This window comes from Bos indicus, chromosome 16, assembly GCF_029378745.1.
Source record: "Bos indicus isolate NIAB-ARS_2022 breed Sahiwal x Tharparkar chromosome 16, NIAB-ARS_B.indTharparkar_mat_pri_1.0, whole genome shotgun sequence".
Taxonomy (NCBI): Eukaryota; Metazoa; Chordata; class Mammalia; order Artiodactyla; family Bovidae; genus Bos; species Bos indicus.
Window position 1 is genome coordinate 17,781,112 of NC_091775.1, and position 22,776 is coordinate 17,803,887.

General features: G+C 37.0%; 2 pseudogenes; both read right to left on the reverse strand.

Annotated features, from left to right (window-relative positions):
- Window positions 1-2,379: 2,379 nt before the first annotated feature.
- LOC109570118 (metalloreductase STEAP2 pseudogene) lies at window positions 2,380-4,948 on the reverse strand (annotated as a pseudogene).
- A 15,436-nt stretch (window positions 4,949-20,384) lies between these two features.
- Window positions 20,385-21,393, reverse strand: LOC109570344 (poly(A) polymerase type 3-like; annotated as a pseudogene).
- Window positions 21,394-22,776: the final 1,383 nt, after the last annotated feature.

The window sequence follows — 22,776 nt, forward strand, 5'->3', positions numbered from 1 at the left end:
TAATTTTATATATTAACTTTACTAAGCCATGGTACCAAGATATTTGATCAAAGACCAGTCCAGATCACATCAAAGGTACTTTTAGATGAGATTAAAATTTAAATCAAAAGACTTTGTAAAGAGCAAATTACCCTTCATAATGTGGATCGACCTCTTCTATTTAGTTGAAGTTCTTTTAAAAAATTAAGCTTTCTTGAGGAAGACAGAATTCTGTTTCCAGGATGATTCCAGACTTGAACTGCAACATCAACACTTCCAACAATAGGTCTCTCAATTTCTCACTCTCTTCACCCCTCCCTCCCTCTGAAATATACTACTGTAGAAATATGCTACTGTTTCTATTTATTAGGTAACAAACTAATAAAACCAACAAACAGCTTTGAAAGTTAAAGTGAAAGTTGCTCAGTCATGTCCAACTCTTTGCAACCCTATGGACTATACAGTTCATGGAATTCTCCAGGCCAGAATACTGGAGTGGGTTGCCTTTCTTTCCCTTCTCCAGGAGATCTTCCCAACTCAGCAATCAAACCCAGGTTTTCCACATTGCAGATGGATTCTTTACCAGCTGAGCCATCAGGGAAGTCCAAGAATACTGGAGTGGGTAGCATGTCCCTTCTCCAGGGGATCTTCCTGAGCCAGGAATTGAACAGGGGTCTCCTGCATTGCAGAAGGATTCTTTACCAAGTGAGCTATAAAAATATATTTCATTTATGATTCCCTTCCCCAAAAGCTTTAGATTGATTTTTAATATTTGAATACACTCAAAAAATCCTCAATTAATGCATTTTTTCTGTCAAATACAGCTTTGGAAATATGGCGGGTCCATGGAACCACCATATTTCCAAAGCTGTATTTGACAAAAAGAATGCATTAATTGAGGTTTGAGTGCATTCAAATATTAAAAATCAATCTAAAGCTTTTGGGGAGGGGAATCATAAATGAAATATATTTTCATACTATCATAAGGTCATTTAACATTTTTTCCCAGTGTTATCATACACATAAAGCTATAAACAGCCACAACAGGATAAAAAGTATCCTGTATTTTAGTTTTTACAAATTCTACAGCAAGAGGCAGGAGAGTGGAAGAATGTGTATAGTTGTAGTTACTTATATTTTTGAAGTCTTGTTTCTTCTTGAAAGTGATGCCAAAATATTATAAATTTCTTGAGGCCATTTTATAACAAGGAACTCTTGTATTTACCTATAAAAATCCAGTGTCAGATGTGTAATCTCTTGTACTGAACATCAGAGAGACTAGATGTGCTGTCAGATAATATCTGTGGTGGTGAGGATGAATGGATAAAAGTCTCTTGGGATTTTTTTTGGTCAGTTATTTCCAAGTTGTTCTTACTTGTATCTGACAGTGTTATAAATCCATTCATCCTGTTAAAGCTTTTGTGGAAAATAACTTGTTAAAACTACCACTCAAATTTGATAAGTAAGAGTACTTTTATTAATAATACTTTACAATAGCCTTTTATTTTTAAACATGATGCACTTTGTCAATTTTTTAATAGTAATGACTTTGTGGTCTTGGCTTTATGACTAATTCATCATTTTCATTGAATGGTTATTATGTTTGGGAGGTATAGAGATGCCCACGATATTCTAAGCAATTGATCAAAACTTCTTTAAAGGGAAAGAAAAAACATTCTTTTGATGAAATGCAACATTATAAAATATAGCCACCTTATGGTGACTGGCCTTTTTCATTTCTTTTTTCTTGTTCACTTCTCTATTATAAATCTGCAAAGAAATGGATAGGAGCAGCTTTTACTCTAGATAGTTTTGAATTAGCTACATAATTCTTATGCAGAAACATTACTTAAAGAACAATTCTTTTCCCTCCCTAAACATACCAAAATTTCTATTATAAGGTATGTAAAGTTTTACAGTATTTTAAATCTTGTGTGTGTGTGCGTGTTCAGTTGCTCAGTCATGTCTGACTCTTTTGCAACCCTAAAGACTGTAGCCAGGCAGGCTTCTCTATCCAGGAGATTTTCCAGGCAAATCCAGAGTTGCCATTTCCTACTCCAGAAGATCTTCACCACCCAGGGATCAAATCCACATCTCTTGTGTCTCCTGCATTGGCAGATGGATTCTTTAAACCTTATATTTTACTAACTATACTAATCAAGTATTTTACTGTGTGTGTTAATTGCTCAACATGTCCAACTCTTTGTAACTCCATGGACTGTAGCCCGCAAGGCTCCTCTGTCCATGGAATTCTCCAGGCAAGAACACTGGAATAGGTTGACATTTCCCACTCCAGGGGATCTTCCTGACCCAAGAATTGAACCCGGACCTCCTGCATTGCAGGCAGATTCTTTACCATGTGAGCTACCAAGGAAGCATCAGATGAATATCAAGTACATCTCATGCCTGCTGATAAGCCATGTTGAAAAAGAAGTATCTCTATAACCTTCTCACTGGTAAGCAGAGGCTGTAGGCAACATGAATCAAAGTGAAGTAAAAGCTTAGTAATTCAAGCTGTTCTCTACACTGTAAGCAGGTCTATAACCAAAGTGGAAAGTTTCTATATTGGTGCCATAATAAACCTGATAAACAGCTGCCAGATCTGCTGGGTAGATCAGAGACCACAAAGTAATTGTATCTATGGGCAAAGTTTTATTCACAGTCTCATCAGAAATCTTGTAAAAGTCACTCTACTGGTTTCTAGCACATGGATGAATCACATTTAGGACCCAATAATAAAGGAAGAAAAACAGGGCCAGCTTATGGCTACCACCACTGGCCCTCTCCAGAAGGTAAATAGTCACAGGAGTAAATTTGCAATTGCTGTGATTCCAAATCAACAGGAACGAAATTCAACTGACTGGCAAGTTCAATAACCTTCTGTGGAGCTTGAATATTGTTGCTGCATATATAAACATGTCAGACAGCATCCTTAGGTCGTAATGGAAGCGCCCAAGCTGTTGCTCAGTTGCTAAATCACGTCCGACTCTTTGCCACCTCACAGATTGCAGCATGCCAGTGTTCCCTGTCCTTCAGTATCTCCTGGAGTTTGTGCAAACTCATGTCCATTGAGTCAGTGATGCCATCCAACCATCTCATCCTGTGTAGCCCCCTTCTCCTCTTGCCCTCAATCTTTCCCAGAGTCAAGGTCTTTTCCAACGAGTGGTCTCTTTACATCAGGTGGCTAAATATTGCAGCTTAAGCATCAGTCCTTCCAATGAACATTCAGGGTTGATTCCTTTAGGATTGACTGGTTGGATTCCTTGCTGTCCAAGGGAATCTCAAGAGTCTTCTCCAGTACCACAGTTTGAAGCATCAATTCTTTGGCACTGAGCCTTCTTTATGGTCCAACTGTCATATCCATACATGACTACTGGAAAAACCACAGCTCTGACTAGATAGACATACGTGCAAATTGATGTCTCTGCTTTTTAATATGCTGTTTAGGTTTGTTATAGCTTTTCTTCCAAGGAGAAAGCATCTTTTAATTTCATGGCTGCAGACACTCTCCACAGTGATTCTGGAGTCCAAGAAAATGAATTCTGTCACTGTTTCCATTGTTTCCCCTTCTATTTGCCATGAAGTGATAGGACCAGATGCCCAAGCTGAGACAACATTAAATCCTTTCACAATCAAAGAGTCCAGGAATAATGAAGCCAAATATTCCACATTGGATGCTGGGTATTGGTTTATCCTCATGTTATTGCTCACATCAATCAAAATTCACCCACAGCAGATGTCCAGGTCCCACAGTAAGGTGTAATGTTCCTATATATAGCAACAACATTATATTTGATATGATTTGATTTAATCAACTTCTCAGTGAGTGACATCTACCATATGAGGATAAAACTCAGCAGAAAATTTAGGATTTCTGCTTCCTATGACTACATCATGATAGCCACGCCTAATAAGTCAAATAGTCAGGGACTTAGCAAAATTTCTACTGCCAATTACACCCATAGTGGCCTTCCTTACATCCTTCTTTTTTCTTTTTTGCCATGCCCTGTGGCATGTGGGATCTTAGTTCCTTGACCAGGGAACAAACTGGTGTTCCCTGCATTGGAAGCATAGAGTCTCAACTGGACCACCAGCAAAGTGCCTTTGTTGCATCTTTGATACCATTTTTCCCCTGAGGCCAAGGAGGTTTTCTAAGGCTCTGTGGTTTCCCATCAGTGTTTCATTCCTTGATACAGACTCTTCCAAAATCACCAGGGATATTTCGAGAATCTGGTTAAAACAAAGACTCTATTTGAGTGAGTCTGGAGTGAGGCCAAAGAATCAGCATTTCTAATAACATGATGCCAATGCTGCTTGTATGTGGGCTCCTCTTTGAACAGCAAAGCTCTCTGTACCCTCTGACTGGCCCTTTTCTCTGATGCCCCTTGTCAGTTTCTCCCTTCTCTCTGAGTCACATCAGAAAAGTAGATCATGGCATTTCAGAAGCTGTCCATGGTTGAAGATCCCCCTCAGAGGATGTGAAAATGTAGAGCCAGTAGTTTGGCTCAAGGAGTGGAAGGCAAAGGATACATTTTCTGTGTAGTGATGAAGCAAAAACAAACTTGACAGCAGATGAAATGAGTATTTTATGGACATGCAATGGCAAAGAGAAATATTTAAGTATTAGTAGCTCAGTCATATCTGACTCATTGCAACCCCACGGAGTGTGGCCTGCCAGGCTCCTCTGTCCATGGGATTTCCCAAGGATTCTTAGGCAAGAATCCTGGAGTGAGTAGCCATCCCCTTCTCCGAGGGATCTTCCCAACCCAGGGACTGAATCCAGGTCTCCTGCATTGCAGGCAGATTCTTTACTGTCTGAGCCCCCAGGGAAGCCCAGAAATATTTAAGGGAGAGAGATAAAATAAGAGAGAGAAGAAAACAACATTAAAGGAATGGGATGAAGCACAAAGGCAATTTCTGTGGCTGAAAAGCTTGACAAGCCATTCAAGAAATACCTGGGAAGTCTCATCTCTCGAAGTTTTGCTCTGTAACTGTGTTCTCCTCTCTTGCTGCTGTGGTCATCAGCTTTCAAAAACAGTTCATTGTGAGTATTTTTACATTTCTTTAAGGCCCAGGCTTTCTGACCCAAGAGCACTGGCAAGCTTGATTAAAGGATGATTGCTCAGAAGCTCTATATTATATATTGTTCCAAAGAGACTATGGGGATTAGACTCATCTGACCTGGAGAAGTTTGCTCAGATTCTAGGACACTAGAATTCTAGGTACCTTCCTAATACTCTCCCCAGAAAATACTTATTTTATTTTGCTTTTTTGCAACTCAAAGTGAAGGACTTTCTTTCAACCAGGGGGAGGTTGGGCCCCATAGACTGTCTTCTACAAGTTCTAAATCACACAACATTAAGATTCTTACAGATTTCCCTGGTGGCTCAGTGGTAAAGAATCCATATGCCAACGCAGGAGACATGGGTTTGATCCCTGGGTTGGGAAGATCCTACTTGCCTCAGAACAACTAAGCCGGTGAGCCGTAACTGGTAAGCCTGTGATTTAAAGCCTGGGAGCTGCAACTACTGAGACCACACACCTAGAGCCATGCTCCCCAACAAGAGAAGACACTGCAATGAGAAGCCCATGCACAGCAACTAGAGAGAAGGCCCCACTTGCTGCAAATAGAGAAAAACCCACCCAGCAATGAAGACTCTGCACATCCAAAATAAATATATAAAAATTTAAGGAAAAAGATTCTTGAGCTGCAGGAACTAGTGAACATTTGGCTGACACTGTACCCCTCCATCGGCATCAGGGCTCCAGGAAATAGCACTGAGATTCCCTATGAGAATTAAACTTTTCTAGACCAGAGATTACATGGTTTCTGTCAACACACACACATAACAATTTCATGCAAACACTTATCAGCCACCTGCACAGAGAAGTTCTATGCCAGTTCCTCAGTCTGTAGTGCCTGTATCACTGTTTCCTGGACTCTGACCCTCTAGGTCCCATCACCTAGACTTTGCTTCACTCTTCTGACCCAGGTCCACTGTGACCCCCAGCATTAAGTGCCCTGTTCTTCACTATGACCAACCCAATCCTGTGGTTATGAATATCAATTCTTTGCAGTCTGCTTCTAAACCCTGATTTTAGTCAAATATCCAAGACCTGAATGTGTTAGGTACATCTCTGAAAGACATACTCTCTAATAACTTAGAAGCATTTGATCTCAGAAAATGCAAAGATTAGGTGAAATTCATTTTAAGAACTGTTGAAGCTGCCCAAAACATATTTCAAATATATTTGCTTTCATAAGACTAGTCAAACTCTAAATGGATTATATTTTACTTATTACAACTATTTATTCATAGTACAAGTATGACTAACAATTTCATTGCAATTATTTTAAGCTTGTCTTATCATGCACATAATGTTCTGAAATGTGTATTTATATACTATAGTAATAAAGACTACAATATAATATATACTAACACATATCTCAGGGAAAGCTATGCCTGTGAATAGGCTGTGTGAATAGGCTGATTATCCTATTCTTGTGACTGAATTTGACTCCTAAAACACTCTATGATTAGTTATCTATTTCTTATTAAGTGAAAACAGAAGACTAAATTTGGATCTAAAATGGAAAATACAACGCACAGGCTGAAATTTTATTATAACAGATGTAAGATGCCTTAGTTTAAATCAGTAATATGCTAACAAGGGTTTTAGGATAAATAACTAGGTACCAGTAATGGGGTATAAACATGAATTAGATACAAAGGTAAAAATGAAAACAAGTACACAATTTGTGGAAAAGATAAACCTGAAAATGACTACAATCTTATATGATTTATATTACCATTAAATTTAATGAGAAGTGATACTTGCTGTGAAATGGACGAGCTAGAAAATTCCACTTTGCCTGAAATTCACTATGGGCAAAACCTGATAACCCATAGTCTTCTCCAGATAAAGTTGTATTTATTCAAGCTGTACCTTTTCTCCAAATTCAAATCCTTTTTGGCTGTACTAAGTGTTCTTATATCTTTTTAGGTTGAATTAAGTCTTCTTAATTTTTCCAAAAAATCTTTTCAAGCATCAGGTATACCAAGATATAGTCATTTTGTAATATATTTTAGTTAAAAATCTGTCTCTTTCACAGATAAAAAATTGGGTAATATTAGAGTACTATACATCATGCATGTTCTATCTCCATTATTTAGCACAGTATTAGGGTTTTTCAGTGTTCTCAGAATAATTTCAAATCTTCAGAAATGAGAAAGCAATAAAGATTCACCACAGTTCAGTTCAGTCACTCAGTCATGACCGACTCTTTGCGACCCTATGAATTGCAGCACACCAGGCTTCCCTGTCCATCACCAACTCCCAGAGTTCACTCAAACTCATGTCCATCGAGTGGGTGATGCCATCCAGCCATCTCATCCTCTCTCGTCCCCTTCTCCTCCTGCCCCCAATCCCTCCCAGCATCAGAGTCTTTTCCAATGAGTCAACTCTTCCCATGAGGTGGCCAAAGTACTGGAGTTTCAGCTTTAGCATCATTCCTTCCAAAGAAATCCCAGGGCTGATCTCCTTCAGAATGCACTGGTTGGATCTCTTTGCAGTCCAAGGGACTCTCAAGAGTCTTCTCCAACACCACAGTTCAAAAGCATCAATTCTTTGGCGCTCAGCTTTCTTCACAGTCCAACTCTCACATCCATACATGACCACTGGAAAAACCATAGCCTTGACTAGACAGACCTTTGTTAGCAAAGTAACGCCTCTGCTTTTGAATATGCTATCTAGGTTGGTCATAACTTTCCTTCCAAGGAGTAAGCGTCTTTTCATTTCATGGCTGCAATCACCATCTGCTGTGATTTTGGAGCCCAAAAAAATAAAGTCTGACACTGTTTCCACTGTTTCCCCATCTATTTCCCATGAACTGATGGGACCAGATGCCATGATCTTCGTTTTCTGAATGTTTAACTTCAAGCCAACTTTTTCACTCTCCTCTTTCACTTTCATCAACAGGCTTTTAGTTCCTCTTCACTTTCTGCCATAAGGGTGGTGTCATTTGCATATCTGAGATTATTGATACTTCTCCCTGCAATCTTGATTCCAGCTTGTGCTTCTTCCAGCCCAGCGTTTTTCATGATGTACTCTGCATATAAGTTAAATAAGCAGGGTGACAATATACAGCCTTGATGAACTCCTTTTCTTATTTGGAATCTGTCTGTTGTTCCAACAACCAGTCTGTTGTTCCATGTCCAGTTCTAACTGTTGCTTCCTGACCTGCATATAATCTCCTTAAAATTTCTTACAGTTATTGTCCCAAGAAATTATATTAGTGCAAAATCTACAGCACAGCACTGATTCTTGATTGTTTGAATAAAAATTGTATTCAATGTTAAAACTGATAAATGTTTTAAAAATACTACAAATGGTTAGAAATGGTCTATGTCAAAAACTTTATAAAGATTTCCCTTGGGTTTATCACAAAAAAATTACCAAATTAATACTATATGATTAGACAAAAGTAGAAAAACCACTTCCTAAGTTAAATAAGTTTATACTATTAAAATCTAAGAAAAATTAGAAGAAATTGTTATCTTAAAAGTATTTTTCTTATAACTAAGTCTCTATAATAAAATATTACAGTTATCACATGAATTTTTTTTAATTTTTTAACTTTACAATATTGTATTGGTTTTGTCATATATCAACATGAATCCGCCACAGGTATACACGTTCCCCATCCTGAACCCTCCTCCGTCCTCCTTCCCCATACCATTCCTCTGGGTCGTCTCAGTGCACCAGCCCCAAGCATCCAGTATTGTGCATTGAACCTGGACTGGCAACTTGTTTCATTTAAGAAATAAATGTAGGCATGCATTTTTTTTTCTAAAATATCAAATGTAATTTATATCAATTTTTCTCTTTTTTATATCTATCTAAATTTTATCCTAAATTGCTATGACATTGTGAGAGTTACACTTGCTTATTTAAATATTAATATGTTTTTGTTGTTAATAAATTATCATTCTTATAATTCTAATAATCTCATGATCCTAATGCAGAACTATTAAGTCCATAATAATTTTAACTTAGCCTATGTATTTATTGGTGTTTTACTCTCAAAATGAATCCTTTATTTCTCTTTATCTTATATTTGCATGTAAAATGCTTAAATTATATATCAAACTTTTGTTATTTATACCTGTAAATTTGAAGCATAATGCACGTGGATGAACACATCAGATTAAAGAATGCAGTGCAAATGTACTGCTTTGATCAAGTAAGATTATATTATATGTTAATTTCATATTGTTACATATTATTTATGATATTTACTTATTGACAGGGCATCAAAAATAAGCTTCAGTATTCTCTAAAAACATACTGGAAGATAATAAAGCATTTTCCATTACATTCCAAATTTATCATACTATAATATTTTAAAAGAGGTCCTGATTAAATGTCTTATGTTAGATTGTTCAAGTATTACAGCAAAAGATATAACTCTAGTTTGTCAGGGAGCTTCTTACTTTCAAGAGTCAAGCATGTTTATAATTGAATTCTTCTTGAATTTGAAAATAAAATGTCAATAAATGCCTTAACATTAGCCTTAACACAGGCTAAGTTAAAGTCATTATTGAATTAATAGTTTTGCATTAGAATCATGAGATTATTAGAATTATAAGAATGATAATACATAAATAGAATTATATGAATGATAATGTGCCAAGAATGTTCAAACTATGCAACAATTGCACACATTTCACAAGCTAGCAAAGTAATGCTCAAATTCTCCAAGCTAGGCTTCAACAGTACATGAACTGAGAGCTTCCAGATGTTCAAGCTGGATTTAGAAAAGGCAGAGGAACCAGAGATTAAATTGCCAACATCTATTGGGTCATGAAAACTGAAGAAAATTCTAGAAAAACCTCTACTTCTGCTTTATTGACTACACTAAAGCCTTTGACTGTGTGGATCACAACAAACCGTGGAAAATTCTTCAGGAGATGGGAATACCAGACCACCTCACCTGCCTCCAGGAAACCTGTATGCAGGTCAAGAAGCAACAATTCTAACTGGACATGGAACAGACTGGTGCCAAATTAGGAAATCAGTATGTCAAGGCTGCATATTGTCACCCTGCATATTTAACTTATATTCAGAGTACATCATGTGAAGTGCCAGGCTGGATGAAGCACTAGCTGGAATCAGGATTTCCAGGAAATATATCGATAACCTCAGATATGAAGATGACACCACCCATATGGCAGAAAGTGAAGAGGAACTAAAGACCTTCTTGATGAAAGTGAAAGAGGAGAGAGAAAAAGCTGGCTTAAAACTAAACTTTCAAAAAACGAAGATCACGGCATCCGGTCCCATCACTTCATGGCAAATAGATGGGGAAACAATGGAAACAGTGACAGACTTTCTTTTCTTGGGCTCCAAAATCACTGCAGATGGTGAGTGCAGTCATGAAATTAAAAGTTGCTTGCTGCTTGGAAGAAAAGCTATGACCAACCTAGATAGCATATTAAAAAGCAGAGACATTACTTTGCCAAGAAATTTCTATATAATCAGTGCTACAGTTTTTCCAGTAGTCATGTATGGATGTGAGAGTTGGACTATGAAGAAGACTGAGCACCTAAGAACTGATGTTTTTGAACTGTGGTGTTGGATAAGATTCTAGAGAGCCCCTTGGACTGCAAGGAGATCAAATCAGTCAATCCTAAAGGAGATCAGTCCTGGGTGTTTATTGGAAGGACTGATGTTGAAGCTGAAGCTCTAATATTTTGGCCACCTGATGTGAAGAGCTGACTCACTGAAAAAGATCCTGATACTGTGGAAGACTGAAGGCAGGAGGGAAAGAGGATGACAAAGGATGAGATGGTTGGATGGTATCACCGACTCAATGGACATGAGTTTGAGCAAGGTCCAGGAGCTGGTGATGGACAAGGAAGCCTGGAGTGCTGCAGTCCGTGGAATTGAAAAGAGCTGGACATGACTGAGTGACTAAACAAAGAATGATAATGAGAATTCATGGGAAAAACTAGAAAAAGCTAGGAACAAAACCAAGAACTAGAAAACAAACTATGGAAGAAAAAATTCCCTTCTATACATAGTATAAACACCCCTGAAGGATGGAATTTATCTTCTCTATATTCCAGTTGAATTATAAATAAAATTAGTATCACAATATTTACAGTAGCTTCAACTAGATTCATTACTTTTTTGTTTACATTACATGAGCATTCTGTGTACGCTCTGTATATTTAAAGCTGCATATATTTGTACATATGACAGAACCCAATTTATGTGTTTAGTTCCTCAGCTGTGTTTTTGCATCATAATTACAAATAAGGTTTAATATTTAGCAAATTTGCTTAATACATGTAAAAACAAAAGTTCCCTAAAGCCACACTACTATATAGCGATTAAATTTTTGAATGTTAGCATTTATTTTGAAAATTTCTTTTAAAGGCAGCTTTAACAAATTTGAAATTCACTGAATTATTTGATGCATATGTTCTTACTTAGTGAAAGCATCATATTAGTAACAGAAACATGTAGAAATTATCAATAATCATTTATGAGAAAGATCCATCTTGTCAGTTCATATTATTTTACATATTGTTTTGTTGGTAATGAGTGTGAAAGTAGGAATTAAATGACTTAATTAAAATAAATTTTAAAATCCAACTTTAATGTAAAATCTGCCTATTTGAACTTAGAAAATGTTTGTTCTATGATAAAGTTTTTCTCATATGGATACAGCATTGCCATTGTAATTCTGGTCTTGACATTAATCTAAGACTTAGACTTCATGCTCTACTCCTTTCAAACACTCATCTGGTTTCTGTTTAGTGTTCAATAAAAATGAATGAGGTAACAGAAATCACTTGCTCAGGTCGAAACTTTTTAATTTTCTACTTGGAAAATCTTTGCACAAATCTTAAAGTACTATTGGAAGAAATTAATGTTGTTCATGTCAGCTAATTTATGTATAAAGTAACTAGTTTGGGAATTATCCATTATATAATGGTCTATTGCCATATCTCCTGGTCAATGTTCCCCAATTTCAGTACATTTGGGTTCCTCATCTTGTCCCCTCTTACTAGCAAGATCTACTTTACAACTTCTTGTTACATTTTCATTCTCATGAAATAGAAGTGAAAGAGTTAGTTTTTCAGTCATGTCCAACTCTTTGCGACTCTGTGGGGCTGCCCGTCACTCTCCTCTGTCCATGGAATTCTCCAGGCAAGTATACTAAGCGGGTTGTTATTTCCTTATCCAGGGGATCTTCCTGACCCCAGGGGTCGAATCCAGGTTTCCTGCATTGCAGGTGGGTTTTTTACCATCTGAGCCACTAGGCAAGCCTTTCATTCTCATGCTATGCTATGCTATGCTATGCTATGCTATGCTAAGTCGCTTCAGTCGTGTCCGACTCTGTGCGACCCCATAGACGGCAGCCCACCAGAGTCACTGGGATTCTCCAGGCAAGAATACTGGAGTGGGTTGCCATTTCCTTCTCCAATGCATGAAAGAGAAAAGTGAAAGTGAAGTCGCTCAGTCGTGTCTGACTCTTAGCGACCCCATGGACTGCAGCCTACCAGGTTCCTCCGTCCATGGGATTTTCCAGGCAAGAGTACCGGAGTGGGGTGCCATTGCCTTCTCCAATTCACCACTTAAGGAAAGTTAAAGTGCCTAATATCCCAATAAGATCATTTTTTTAAAGGGGTAAAAAGCATTTTTATATCCTTATATATTAAATGGGTTCCAAATATAAGATTGCTATGAAATAAGGCATACAGTTTGAATCTTCATTTTATTTGTCTACAAGATCGACATCTATTGATGACTCCTGCCTGTCCCTAGTGCTCTCTTCCCTTGGCCGATGGCACGAAATGACTCTGATGCTCGTGCTAACTCAGCAATAGTCTTTACTGGTCCCTGTTCTTCAATCCAATCCAAGAATTGTTTCTGTTCAGGTTTTTACTATTTCAAGTCATTATTATCCCATTCTTGAATTACTGCAAATCTTTCAAGAGAATTTTCCTTGTCTCTGGCATTTTCCCTCTCTGAAATCATATTCTTTTAGCAACTTTGCATGTTACTGTGTGTATACCTTAACTTAGCACTTATGACACAGTACTGCAACTGTCAATTCAGTTGTCTTGTTATACATCTAGACAGTAAATTCATTAAATATGGAATTATCTTTTTCAACACTGTATTACTAGCTCATTGTAAAATGTGTAAAACATATGATAAGCAAAATACAATTTTCAGTAAACAACCCCCTTGATCTGCTATTTAGATTGCCATCTTGTGTTTTGCAGTGCTTTTTCTATCACATTTATCAGAACACCATAATTATCCAATGGTTCCACTGATTAATCAACCACACACCATTAGCAAACATGGGCCATAGATTTTTGTACCTATCATCATAATGAACTTGTTCTTACAGAAACTGTTAATGCTGTAATGTTACTATTAACTAACAATTCCTTCTATTATTTATTGTTAATATGCAGAAAGTAGAATAAATGGACATTCGATAAACGTTGAGGTAGTGCACATATTGTGTTTTATTTTCTTCTAGGCTCCTAGTCACAAAAAGATCGTCATTAATTAACTAATTAATTCAATACATACTTTTGAAATCACGCTATGGGATAAGAATTTTAAGGAGTTGAAGCTAGAAAAGTGGGTAAAGTCATTCCTGAATCCTCATTAAAATTGGATTACATAGGAAGCTGGAATGTCAGGTCCGTGAATCAAGGCAAATTGGAAGTGGTCAAACAAGAGATGGAAAGAGTGAATATCAACATTCTAGGAATCAGCAAACTAAAATGGACTGGAATGGGTGAATTTAACTCAGATGACCATTAATCTACTATTGCGGGCAGGAATCCCTCAAAAGAAATGGAGTGGCCATCATGGTCAACCGAAGAGTCCAAAATGCAGTACTTGGATGCAATCTCAAAAATGACAGAATGGTCTCTGTTCGTTTCCAAGGCAAACCATTCAATATCACAGTAATCCAAGTCCATGCCCCAACCGGTAATGCTGAAAAAAGCTGAAGATGAACGGTTCTATGAAGACCTACAAGAACTTTTAGAACTAACACCCAAAAAAGATGTCCTTTTCATTATAGGGGACTGGAATGCAAAAGTAGGAAGTCAAGAAACACCTGGAGTAACAGGCAAATTTGGCTTTGGTATACGGAATGAAGCAGGGGAAAGACTAATAGAGTTTTCCTAAGAGAACGCACTGGTCATAGCAAACACCCACTTTCAACAACACAAGAGAAGACTCTACAAATGGACATCCCCAGATGGTCAACAGTGAAATCAGATTGAATATATTCTTTGCAACCAAAGATGGAGAAGCTCTATATAGTCAGCAAAACCATGACCAGGATCTGACTGTGGCTCAGATCATGAACTCCTTACTGCCAAATTCAGACTTAAATTGAAGAAAGTAGGGAAAACCACTAGACCATTCAGGTATGACCTAAATCAAATCCCTTGTGATTATACAGTGGAAGTCAGAAATAGATTTAATGGCCTAGCTCTGATAGATAGAGTGCCTGATGAACTATGGGATGAGGTTTGTGACATTGTACAAGAGACAGGGATCAAGACCATCCCCATGGAAAAGAAATGCAAAAAAGCAAAATGGCTGTCTGGGGAGGCCTTACAAATAGCTGTGAAAAGAAGAGAAGTGAAAAGCAAAGCAGAAAAGGAAAGATATAAGCAACTGAATGCAGAGTTCCAAAGAATAGAAAGAAAAGATACGAAAGCCTTCTTCAGCAATCAATGCAAAGAAATAGAGGAAAACAACAGAATGGGAAAGACTAGAGATCTCTTCAAGAGAATTAGAGATACCAAGGGAACATTTCATGCAAAGATGGGCTCAATAAAGGACAGAAATGGTATGGACCTATCAGCAGCAGAAGATATTAAGAAGAGATGGCAAGAATACACAGAAGAACTGTACAAAAAAGATCTTCACGACCCAGATAATCACGATGGTGTGATCACTGACCTAGAGCCAGACATCCTGGAATGTGAAGTCAAGTGGGCCTTAGAAAGCATCACTACGAACAAAGCTAGTGGAGGTGATGGAATTCCAGTTGAGCTATTTCAAATCCTGAAAGATGATAAGATGAATCTGTGAAAGTGCTGCACTCAATAGGCCAGCAAATTTGGAAAACTCAGCAGTGGCCACAGGACTGGAAAAGGTCAGTTTTCATTCCAATCCCAAAGAAAGGCAATGCCAAGAATGCTCAAACTAACACACAATTGCACTCATCTCACACGCTATAAAGTAATGCTCAAAATTCTCCAAGCCAGGCTTCAGCAATATGTGAACCATGAACTTCCTGATGTTCAAGCTGGTTTTAGAAAAGGCAGAGGAACCAGAGATCAAATTGCCAATATCCGCTGGATCATAGAAAAAGCAAGAGAGTTCCAGAAAAACATCTATTTCTGCTTTATTGACCATGCCAAAGCCTTTGACTGTGTGGATCACAATAAACTGTGGAAAATTCTGAAAGAGATGGAAATACCAGACCACCTGATCTGCGTCTTGAGAAATTTGTATGCAGATCAGGAAACAGCAGTTAGAACTGGACATGGAACAACATACTGGTTCCAAATAGGAAAAGGAGTACGTCAAGGCTGTATATTGTCACCCTGTTTATTTAACTTCTATGCAGAGTACATCATGAGAAACACTGGACTGGAAGAAACACAAGCTGGAATCAAGATTGCTGGGAGAAATATCAATAACCTCAGATACGCAGATGACACCACCCTTATGGCAGAAAATGAAGAGGAACTCAAAAGCCTCTTGAAGAAAGTGAAAGTGGAGAGTGAAAAAGTTGGCTTAAAGCTCAACATTCAGAAAACGAAGATCATGGCATCTGGTCCCATCACTTCATGGGAAATAGATGGGAAAACAGTGGAAACCGTGTCAGGCTTTATTTTTCTGGGCTCCAAAATCACTGCAGATGGTGACTGCAGCCATGAAATTAAAAGACGCTTACTCCTTGGAAGGAAAGTTATGACCAACCTAGATAGCATATTCAAAAGCAGAGACATTACTTTGCCAACAAAGGTTCGTCTGTCTAGTCAAGGCTATGGTTTTTCCTGTGGTCATGTATGGATGTGAGAGTTGGACTGTGAAGAAGGCTGAGCGCCAAAGAATTGATGCTTTTGAACTGTGGTGTTGGAGAAGACTCTTGAGAGTCCCTTGGACTGCAAGGAGATCCAACCAGTCCATTCTGAAGATCAGCCTGGGATTTCTTTGGAAGGAATGATGCTAAAGCTGAAACTCCAGTACTTTGGCCACCTCATGGGAATAGTTGACTCATTGGAAAAGACTCTGATGCTGGGAGGGATTGGGGGCAGGAGGAGAAGGGGATGACAGAGGATGAGATGGCTGGATGGCATCGCTGACTTGATGGATGTGAGTCTGAGTGAACTCCGGGAGTTGGTGATGGACAGGGAGGCCTGGTGTGCTGTGATTCTTGGGGTCGCAAAGAGTTGGACATGACTGAGTGACTGAACTGAACTGAAATGAACAGTTAGAATATGTGGATATAGTTCAAATAATTTAAAAAAATGCATCTTAGAAATAGGAAATAACTGGATCCTTTGAGAGCATAAAATAAGACAAACTAGTCTAGAAGATAAGAGGGAAGTAGAAAATTGTGAAACTGAGGAGGTCAGTGAAAAATGAAGACTATCATTTAAAGAAGCAAGACCAGGAGCTTAGAAACCTGAATGAATAACTGGGTAAAATGAAATTACAGACTGATGGGAAAAGAGAAAAGCATCATTGGAGTGGTGGGCACTAAAGCAAAGTCTTTCATTTGGGACAGGTGGTGTTTTGAGATGCTTGTGAAATACCCAAGTGGTTAGTTCTAAGAAATAATCAACACTAAGGACGTGAGGCCAAAGAATTAGCTGTGGACCTCAGACATGTACATGTGAGACTGTAGTATGAGAAGATTATAGGCCACACAGGAGTACGTGCCATCATCTGTGGCAGGTTTAAAGAGTGAAAATTTTAAGACCTTGGCTGTGGCTCTGATAGTCCCCCAATATTAACCAAAAAGCAAAGGAGAAGCCTGTAAAGGAATCTGACATGAGCCAGAGACAGAAAGCCAAGTGAATAAAATGTCCCAGCACCAAAGACTGTATTGAGGAAGAGGTCAACAGTCTAATACTCTGGGTGTCAAATATGTATGAAAAAAAAAAGTTTCCACTGGATCCATTGGCACATAATGTATGAAACTCATTTTTCTCAAAAAGAACAAACACAGAATGTTAGAAGTTGATTAGAAAGAGTTTAGGGAGGGAGGAAAAAAGTAAATGTAAATATTTTTTTGAAGATATGGCTGTGAAAAGAGAATGGGAGAAACTAGAGCCCGTGGGGATGCTGAGGAAAGTACCAATAAAGGGAAACAGGTGGAACAGAATTAAAAAAGAAGATAACTGAAAATTTAGGTCTCTTAAAAGAGACTGGAATGAGAGTTACACTGGCATCAGGAGAAGAGAATATTATTCCACCACAGCAATAAGAAGTAGGAAAGAACAACTTCAACTACTGTAGGTTTGCATATTTAATGGGAGAAAATTGAAAACAAAAGAAACAATATTTTTAGAATTTTCTATGAAAATATGGCAGCTTAAATATTGGCTATGTTTTGGAAGAGAAAGCAGGAGATAATAGATAAGCAAAATGAGAGAAGACGGTCAGAATGTGTGGAGATTATAGGTGTTACTGCAGAGTAAATTTACAGAAGTTGTGAACATTTCTTAAATAGCACTGTTCAATGATGACGGTAGTTTTTAGGTGAACTGATAATTGCTATTGTACTGTAAATTCTAAGCTGGTTATTTTCTTTTATTCCTCTAAATTCAAAAATAATACTTGTCTTTTCGTCATTGCTAATTACTCATGACCTTGAATTTTTAACTTTTTTGTTGCAATCTATTTTACATAGGGTAAATGTGTACATATATTGATTTCCACTGTGATGATTTTCAACATATTCATCAACTGTGTAAACCATACCACTATCAAAATACATAAAATTCCTGTTGGCTTAGAAAGACCCTTCATGGAACTTCTTTTTCTCCTCTACATGAGATTTCTACTGTGAGTATTTCAAAACAGATTGGTTTGATGGAGCTCCAGTGTTTCATAAAAATGGAATCTTAGATTGTGTACTCATTTATATCTGCTTCTTCCACTCCTTATAATGATTATGACATTCATTCACATTGCTTTCATTGATCATTACTTGTTTTTTTTTTTTTTTTAATATATTCCTACATGGTATTACATTGCAGGATGATGCCATAATTTGTTTATCCATTATTCTTTAGTTGACGTTAGGATAGTTCCCAATTACTAGCTATTACATGCAAATATCCTTGTACCTGCTTTTGGATTTCAGCTTCTATTTTTCTTGTCTGAGTACTTAGGAGTGGAATTGCTATGTCATAAAGTTATTATAATTTATTAAAGAAGGAGCTGCCAAAGTTACTTTCCAAAGTGACTGTACTATTTTAAGCTCCTTTTAGCAATGTATGGAGAATTTCTGCTGTTCCACATCCTTATCAAAAATGTTTGTTGTCACTGTTTATACCATTTTGTTTTTGAATTTTTGTCTTTCTTCTATTATTGGTTTATAGGCTATCTGAATAATTCATTTATTTTGGAAAGAAGTTCTTGTATATATAATAATAGTAGTAGTAATAACTATTATTATTATACTTTTAAGGCTTCCATAACAAAATAGCACAGTCTGGGTGGCTTAAACAACAGAAATTTATTTCTCACAATTCTGGAGGTTAAATGTTCAACATCAATGGGTCAGCAGATTTGGTTTCTCCTTAGACCATTCCCCTTTCCCTGAAAGACTGCCACGGTATTATTGTGTTCTCATGTCACCTTCTCTCTGAGTACATATAACCCTGGTCTCTCTCTCTCTCTTCTTTTGAACATATCAGTCATATTGAATTGGGGCCCCATGCTTATATCCTTCTTTAACCTTTATTAACTCCTTAAAAGCCCCATCTCTGAATACAGTCATATTGGAGAGCCATATGAATTTTGGCTTCAACATATGAATTTTGGAAAGACAAGTATATATAAACATATTATTATTTTATATAAATATAAAGCATTTCCCCATCCTGTTCTGCCATTATTTTGTGAAACATATCTTTTTATGGGCAGGTTTTAACTTTGAAGGAAACATCTTATGCTTTTCTAAAAATGTTACACTTTCTGGGTCCAATTTAAGAAATACTTGCTCACTCAAAATCTGAGAAAATATGTGCCTACATTTTCTTCTAGAAACTTTTTAATACTTGTGTTTATATTTATCTTAATGATTCATCTCAAATTAATTTTTGATGTATGGTGTGAGATAAATGACAAGTTTCAACGTTTTAAAGTTTTATAAGTTGTCCCAGCCATTTGTTTCAAAGATTTTCCATTTTCCTTGGAACATATTTGACATGATTTTTTTAAAAAATGTTTTTTTACTAGTTTATCTAACATTTATCTCTATGATTTTTTTTATTTTAATTGGAGGCTAATTACAATATTGTATTGGTTTTGCCATACATCAACATTAATTCACCACGGGCGTACACGTGTACCTCATCCTGAACCCCCCCTTCCACTTCCCTCCCCATACCATCCCTCTGGGTCATCCCAGTGCACCAGCCCCAAGCTTCCTGTATCTTGCATCAAACCTGGACTGGCGATTCATTTCTTATATGATATTATACATGTTTCAATGCCATTCTCCCAAATCATCCCCCACCACCTCTCCCACAGAGTCCAAAAGACTGTTCTATACATCTGTGTCTCTTTTGCTGTCTCACATACAGGGTTATTATTACCATCTTTCTAAATTCCATATATATGCATTAGTATACTGTATTGGTGTTTTTCTTTTTGGCTTACTTCACTCTGTATAATCGGCTCTGGTTTCATTCACCTCATTAGAACTGATTCAAATATATTCTTTTTAATGGCTGAGTAATACTCCATTGTGTATATGTACCACAGCTTTCTTATCCATTCATCTGCTGATGGACATCTAGGTTGCTCCCATGTCCTGGCTATTATAAACAGTGCTGCAATGAACATAGGGGTACATGTGTCTCTTTCAATTAAAAATATTTTTGACCATTTAAGTGTGTGAGGAAAGTATTAGTCGCTGGACTGTATAGCCCACCAGGCTCCTCTGTTTATGGAATTCTCCAGGGAAGAATACTGGAGTGGGTTGCTATTTCTTCCTCCAGGGGATTTTCCCAACCCAGGGATCGAGCTCTGGTCTCCAAATGTCTTTGTACCTTTCTATCCTCAGGTCCACGCCACACTCTTTTGGTTAATGTGGAAATAGAGTCAGTTCCGTTCAGTCTTTTAGTCGTATCCCACTCTTTGCGACCCCGTGGACTGCAGTACTCCAGGCCTCCCTGTCCATCACCAACTCCTGGAGTTTACTCAAACTCATGTCCATTGAGTCAGTGATGCCATCCAACCATCTCATCCTCTGTTGTCCCCTTCTCCTCTTTCCTTCAATCTTCCCATAACTCAAAGCAAATTAGTGTATGTCTTTTTAATTGGTTTTTCTTTTTAATGATCACTTGGCTATCCATATTTTTTAAAGTGAGATAATTTATTGTCATTTATTTTAAAATCAATTTTAATATAATCTAAACACATTCCATTTAGAAAACCCTGAGGAATCAATATACAAAAGTTGATGATATTATATCTGGATAAAGTTGGCAAGCTCTCTTACTTACTTTTAGTCCAGGAAATAGCATCAAGGAAACCTAATATATTGGAATAGATGTGTGAAGTTTGGCCCTCTGTTAACCTGAAGTTGTCAATAATTAGAAACAGATGTGAAATTTCATTGGTTCCCCTGGAACCATTTAGACTCCTTACACATATTCTATCTATTAATACTTTTTAAGCATACTATCTCTCCTAGGTCCAAATATTCTGGAATAGTCTGCAGTATTAATCTTGCAAAAAAAAAAAAAAATCAATCCCTAAGCCATCAAAACACAGTTTGATAACTGGCACAAATGCTTCAACAGCTCCTAAATCTTTCACTTTTTCCTGTAAATTCAATATATAGAATGAGGTGAAAAACTCACTTCAACCAATATATCTTGGTGCAACACACATCAGTATTGGCACCTTTTGTAGGCATTCCTAATTGGCAAGATCCAAGCATAAACATTTTACCTTCAACATTTTCAATTACAGACTGTGGAAGATTCTTGCTTTCGCCAATTTCTTGTATCCACTCTTTCATTAGGCTAAATTTCCCAATGTTAGAGTCCTGCATTGCAGTTCCTCTTACTCTTCAGAAACCACAAAGGGCTTCAGAATTTCAATTAGTTTAAGTCAGTCTCCTTTTGGATCTGCTAAACAGATAGCATGGCTCAGACGGTAAAGTGTCTGCCTACGATACAGGAGACCCAGGTTCGATTCCTGGGTGGGGAAGATCCCCTGGAGAAGGAAATGGCAACCCACTCCAGTACTCTCATCTGGAAAATCCCATGGACGGAGGAGCCTGATGGGCTACAGTCCATGGGGTCGCAAAGAGTTAGACATGACTGAGTGACTTCCCCTCCCTTAAACAGATAGCATAGGATGCTATAATGCTTGTGTGGTTGCTGCATTTGTTGTGATCCCTGAGTTGTTAATAGAAAGAACATCACCTTCTGCACAGGGACGACGTAGTCACTTTCCTAGGACAACAGTTGTCACCAAGGACCTGAGATAGAGGGAAGGAGGAGTCCTGCCTCTGCCCTGAGTCCAACTGCCTAAATAAAAGATACACATTTAAGTGTATCTTGTCAATTTCTGCCAAAAGACTGCTAGAATTTGGAGGCAAATATTTTGGAAAGAAAGGACATCTTACCAGTTTGAGTCTTCTTATTTATGAAGGTTTATTCATCTTTTCATTTGTCTTTTTTTTTTCTTTCCTTTTTTCCATTTTTGAGAAGTTTTAAATAAAGAATTTATACAACTTTTGACAAATTTCAATTTAAACCCAAATATTCTATTTCCTTATTTTGCTTTAAATTGGAAATGCTACTTTATAATTACTGTAAAACAAAAAATTGTAGTTATACAAAAATAAATTAGATTATATATTGACCTTGTATGCAAAAACTTTAATACAATAGTTTGGGTATTGTAGATTCTTTTTTAAAATTATAACAGAATTTTATATTATCCTATCACTGCAAATATAAATACTTTTACTTTCAAATTGTTATCAAATTATTTTTTCATTACATAAAGTCTCCAGTCTGAAGAAATAGTATCTCATTCTCAGGTTTAAGTTGAAAATACAGAGACCCTGAAAATTAAAAACTATCTTATGTGAGGCTTCTTTCCTTAGTTATTAATTATCCAATTGAGAGATTCACATCTAATTTTTATTTTTTATCTTAAATGTGTGCTGAATTCTGTTAAAGACTTTTTATTCAAATATTGAGATGTATTATTTTCTTCATTCTGTTAATATAGTGAATTATATTAATTGACTTTTTAATATGAGACAAACCTTTTCTTCTTTTGTAAAAATTAATTTATTGAAGCATAGCTCACATATATACGTTATCCATTTTATGTGTACAAATCAATGACATTTCAGTAAGTTTATCAAGTTATGCAATAATTACAATAAATTTTAAAACATTTCATCATTTTAATAGGATTCTTCCTACCTATTTTCTGTTAAACCTCTACCCATTCTCAGACAATTAC